We start from the raw sequence: 6,122 nt of genomic DNA, 5'->3' as shown, positions 1-6,122 counted from the left end.
CAGCTTGCTGTCCAGTACTATGCCGAGGTATTTGACTTGTGTTTTTGGGGTAAGCCTGGTTCTGTCAATTTTCGGGGGGATCCATGCCGGCACCTTGTACCTCTTGGTGAAGAGGATGAGGTCCGTCGTGTCCGATTTGATGCTGAGTCCTACTTTTCCCGCCCTCTCATATATCTCCCTGAGTGTTGATTCCATTATAAAGCTGAGGCTCGATGGGCATACTCCCGTAATAATTATGCTTATGTCGTCCGCATAAGCTGTCATTTTTGGGGCTCTCCTCTCGAATCTCTTTATTAGGTCGTCGACCACCAGATTCCATAGGAGGGGCGATAAGACCCCACCCTGAGGTGTGCCTCTGTGTGCCCCTTTCACCATGGAAGCGGTGCCCCACTCTGAATACACCCGTCTGCAACTTAGAAGGTTCTTTATCCAGAGGTTGACTGCGGGATGTGTGTTGATCGCTTCTAGGCGGTCCATTATCGCGCTCGTATTCACGTTGTTGAATGCTCCGGCTATGTCTACGAACACTCCTAGAGCATACTTTTTATTTTGGAGGGTATTTTCGATGGTGGCTACAAGCGAATGCAGTGCCGTCTCTAACGAATTCCCTTTAGTGTAGGCATGCTGGTTGGTTGACATCCGCCCCCCTTCATCGTTTCTGATGTGTAGATGTGTGTTCCTCTGTTGCTAGGTCCTGATGCTCTGTAGCGTCAGCGACCTCGGTGCATCCTGGGAAGTGAGCTTCTATTAGTGCTGTTAGGGCTTCTGCACTACCCTCACTCCACCGTCCATCATTTCGCTTCAGCTGACTCTGTATGCCGGGTTGCTTTGATAGTCTGGCTGTTTCTGTTCCATTCTCGATATTGGAGCAGAACTTCCTCCACGAGTTTCTTTGTGCCTTGCGTGTTTCCTTTTTTGTATTCCCTGAGTAGGATTTTGCATTCCTCATTGATTATCTCATCGTTCGCCAGTTTGGGGATTTTGAAGAATTCTTTGAGGTTGTTTCTTTGAAGCGATAAGTCCCGGTTCCACCAGAGTGGTTTGGTTCCCTTTTTCGTTCTAGAGGGTGGGCATGCTGCGTGGTACGCATCCAGTAGCTCCTTGGAGAGGGTCTCTAGGGACGTTTCTATTTCTTCCGGGGTTTCACTATGCCCGGACGAGTCGCTAGCTTCGAAGTAACTGTCTTTTTAAACTTTTCCCAGTTTTTGTTCCGGGGTTTCTATAGACAGTTATCTTCTGAGAGTGTTTAAATTCGCACTTAACCTGAATGTACTTGTGGTCTGAGAAGGATGGTCTTTCAAGGACTCTCCAGCCAGATACCAAAGTACTGTTCCCCGTTACGACTGTTTGATCTAGTACGTTAGACGCGGTGGGACCTACGAAGGTGTGCCCTCCCCCACATTTGCTACATCTAGGTTAGTGGATAGTATAAAGTCCAGAAGTGACTCACCTCTGTCGTTGATATCTGGGCTTCCCCACACGCTATGGTGGGCATTGGCTTCCGTACCAACTAGAAGTTGCTGGTCTTTCGGACTGGCTTTTGCCACCAGACTCCTTAGCTCCTCCGGTGGAGCTGGCCTGTCGTGTGCCATCTAGCAGGATGCTACCATAATGCGCTTGTCCTCGCTTTCAAGCATCACCGCAGCCAGGTCATCAGTGCTGTAATGAGACATAAGATAAGCATGGATGCCCTTTCGTACGAGTACGGCGGTTCTGGTCCTGCTTACCGATGGTGGGTGGAAAAGATTGTAATTAGAGGACTTTAGTCCGGCCGCAGCATTGCCTGAGGCAAGCCTTGGCTCCTGGACCAAAGCTATGTCGACGGGCCCTTGCTCCAAGGCAATGAGGAGCTCCGCCGACGCGATCTTGCTTTTATGCAAGTTGAGCTGCAGCACTCTCAATGTCATGGGAGACTGGTTCAACTGCACTCGACGGGTTGACTATTATAGTCAGGTAACCGTGCTCGTCCTCTGCGGCATCAGAGTCGTCCAGCGCAAGATCCTGGGCGGCCTCCAGCCTCTGGAGGAGTTTCAGTGCTCGGTCCCCCTGGACTGCAATGGGGAAAAACACCTTCGCCTTTGGGATAATCTCCCTGTTCACTACCTCCAGCTTGGCCCCTCCCACAGAGCTTCCAATTTGGGCACAACTTGCACCAGCCACTTCCTCGTCGGATCATCGTTGCACTTGAGGATCTTCACCCCGTTCAGCCATCCCGCACCATCGCAGGTGGGCATGGGAGCGTCCGGCGCGTCTTCCATTTGCGCGAAAAGGGATTCCTTCAACTGGGCGTGGACCTGTTTCCACTGCGCCGCCGTCATCTTCCCATTTGCCTATTGGTGGCCATCATCTCGTCAACCTTATTGGCGAATTCGCCCTTCGTCGTCTTCATCTGAGGCAGCTGCGCGTAGTGAAGACGCCCCCTCTTAACCTTTTGCTCAGCGCAGGCTAGTTTGGACTTCTCCTCTTGGGAGATGTCCTCTTTGCCTTGTAGCCGGCTTTGGATTTTGAGGGCCGCCTTGTATTGGGCCTTAGCCTTCATCCCCTCCCTAGAAAGCTTCGGCCCTTCCCTACGCAGGGAGCTGATACCTGGTTCAGGCAAGCGGAGAAGGCTCTCTTCTTCTTTTCTGCTTACGCTGAGCACGCTCTCCAGGTCCGAGTCGGTATCGACCACGGCACCCGTGCGGCTCAGAGTGCAGTGAGGCGTTTTGGTGGCATTAGCCTTGAAACTAAAATGACCTTGTTGAGGCACTGGTCTTGAATATTTCGAAGCAATAGAGGGTAGACAAATTTATACAGCATTCCAATTTATTATGTGACTTTATTAATAATAATAAGAGAGAGAGCTTTAAAAAACTTTATGTTCTTGCTTCGCTGGTTTATCCTCAATTGTCTCTCTGCTTTAGAGTTGCCGAATGGTGGTGCTTATGCATGGTGGCGTTGCCGTATGCGCCTACGTGGCTGTTATGGTTTAAATTTCAGAACTACTCTTTTAAGTTTAAATTTCGTCGGTCATTCGGATCTTCACCTTCTTTAAAGCTGACGTCCAAAACTGCTATCTTGGCCACTGGGCGGACCATTATCCCTTTAGGTGTCCATACTGTAGCTCTGCGAACTTGTCCATCTTTGGCTGTTACTACGTCACTAATACGCCCCTTTGGCCACAGGTTCCTAGGCAGCTGGTCGTAACAAACGATGACTATATCTCCTATAACTACTGGCCGGCGTTTGGTGAACCACTTGCTGCGTCTAGTCAGAGTTGGTGTGTACTCCTTTACCCAACGCTTCCAGAATTTATCGGCGAAAAGTTGCGATTGATGCCAGTGCAGCCATTGGTTTGTAGCCATTTGGTGATCCCAGAAGCAGGTGATTTGGAGTAAGGGCATCATCGTCTGCTGAATCTAGGGAGACGAAGGTTAGTGGTCTGGAGTTAATAATGGTTTCAGCTTCCATTAGAGCGGCTCGGCGGGTCTCGTCATTAAAATTATTTGATGGGCAGATCGATTTTAGGACAGTCTTCACAGATCTAACTAGTCGTTCCCACGCTCCGCCCATGTGGGGTGCAGCAGGTGGGTTGAAGCGCCATTTAATAGCTTCGTAGCGGATGGTGATTTCATCAAAGTCGATTTGCTTAAATTCCTCCTTTACGATCTTTTCAGTGGCTTTGAAGTTGGTCCCATTGTCGGAGAAGATTTCTTTTGGAGTTCCACGGAGGGCCATGAAGTTCTTCAGGCACATTATATAAGAGCTTACGTCAAGCTTGTGAGCCACTTCTAAATGTACTGCTCTTAATGTGAGGCATGTAAATAGGACTCCCCAACGCTTTTCTTTCTGCCTTCCAACGTTCACTAATATGGGGCCGAAATAATCGACACCCGTATATGTAAATGGTCTTTCGAAACAAGCCAGTTTGGCAGCTGATACAGGTGCCACTTGGGGTACCTTTGGTGTCGAATTGCCAATTTTGCATTTTTGACATTCCTTACGCACAGTTTAGTACAATACTCGTAGACGTGGTATATAAAATGTGCTTCGAATTAGGTTGATAGTTGACTCGTGGAGCATGTGGTGAGATTTTTCGTGGTAGTACTTTGCCACTAAAAAGGCGACTCTGCACTCTTTTGGAAATACGATGGCGTTTTCTTTTGGATTCAGGCGATCTTCTCTTCCTTGTACACGTAGGATGTCTTCTGCGTCTAGGTAAACGTTCAGAGCAATTAATGGGCTTGACTTGTCCACAGCTGAATGGTGTTTAAGGGCGCTGATTTCCACACAATACGCCTTTGACTGCGACTGTTTAAATAGCCACGACTTTGCTGCATGTATGATTTCAGGACTTTGGAATTTTGGCAGTAATTTTCTGGCGCATTTTGCTTTCAGCCTTTGGATGTATAGGATGAAGGTAGCTACGGCTCTATATAGATGTCTCCAGTCCGAAAAGTAATCCACTACAAAATCAAAATGCTTTAGTTTCGTTATTATGAAAACATGCTTACGTAATTCGGATTGGTCGTTATTTTGAAAAAAGACGACATCTTGTTGTGGCCATTCATCTTCCGGTTGTCTAAGGAATTGTGGGCCTTGGATCCACCTGGATGCATCGGGAGTTTTGAAGAATTTTGTAACTGAGTCTGCAACGTTTTCCTTCGTAGGAATCCAGCGCCACTGTTTACGGCTGGTGTTATCTATGATCTCACCAACTCTATGCATAACAAAGGATTGCAATTTTCGTGGGTCCATAGTTAACCATTGAAGAACGGTTTTTGAGTCGGACCAGTATGTGCTTGAATTGATTCTAAGTCCTCGAGTGTTCATGGTTCTTTTTGCTAGTCCCACTCCCATTACGGCTGCCAAAAGCTCCATGCGTGGTATTGAGACGGGTTTCAATGGTGCGACTTTACATTTGGCTGCAACTAATACCGTGTCGATGTCCTCTCCTCTCTTTATGCGAAGGTAGGTGACTGCGGCATAGGCGTCTTCACTTGCGTCTACGAATGTATGCAAGTCGATCTGGTCTGCATTTGGCAGTAGGTATGAGTAGTAGCGAGGGAATTCCAGTTCTCCAGCTTGAAGAAGTACGCTTTTCCATTGTGTCCAAAAAATAAGGAGTGTATTTGGAATCTCTGCGTCCCATGTTATACCAGCTCGCCAGAGTTTTTCGAGTAGCATCTTCAGACCAATAGTTTAGCATGATAGCTGGCCCAGTGGGTCGAATACGGACATCAATACTTGTAAGGCTTCGCGTTTTGTTGGAGCTTTTTCACCATTCAAAACGTCTCTTTTCAATCTTGCAAATCTAAAAATATACATAAAAACGTCTCTGGAGGGTTCCCAGTACATACCAAGCACCTTTTCGGACTGTATGCTCGTGGATTTAGATTTTTGAATTCCTGTGCGTTTTTGTCGCGAACATGGTGAGCAATGCAAGGGGCGCAGCTGATTATCCTTGTGGAGCCATAAAAATCGTTGAGCATGCATGTCGCTATCTTGAATGTTTGAATGTTGATGAAACATTTCGGCAATGTCTGCACAAACGGCTATTCTGCCGACTCTGAATGCCATTAGAACATCGGTTAATGGAATAAGATAGTCAGGTCCGTTTAAAATAAAATCATTAAGTGATTTTCCATGGCTCTTGGCTGCTGCATCCCAGACTAGCCTTATTTTACTTGGTTTATTTGGATTTAAAGCAATAAAGATCGGTAGATACCATACGCGATCCATCTGGTTAGGTGCGTCTTTGGGCTCAAGTTCAAATGCGTACCCTTTTGATATCAGATTATCAATTTGGACCTGTATTTTTTCGAACAGTTCTGGGTCTTTTCTGATTTTAGCTCGTAGACATTCGAGGCGCGTCAAAGCGGCGGAGTAGCTTTCCGGCAGAATGGCTTCCTTATCTCGCCAAAGCAGGCCGACTTGATAATGGCCGTTAACCTTTTTACAAGTATCCTCGAGAATACTCATAGCCTTTTTGTCATCTTCAGAGTGGAGCTGCCGTGGTTTGCTTGGATTTACGTTAAAACTCTCCTTAACCGCTTTGTCGATTTCACTCCAATTACAGCTACAATGATGCAAGGAAATATATCTGTTTGTATTAATTGTTCCTTGGATGATCCATCCTAGTG

This window comes from Drosophila obscura, unplaced genomic scaffold (genome assembly GCF_018151105.1).
Source record: "Drosophila obscura isolate BZ-5 IFL unplaced genomic scaffold, ASM1815110v1 contig_195, whole genome shotgun sequence".
Classification (NCBI taxonomy): domain Eukaryota; kingdom Metazoa; phylum Arthropoda; class Insecta; order Diptera; family Drosophilidae; genus Drosophila; species Drosophila obscura.
This window is presented reverse-complemented; position numbering follows the sequence as displayed.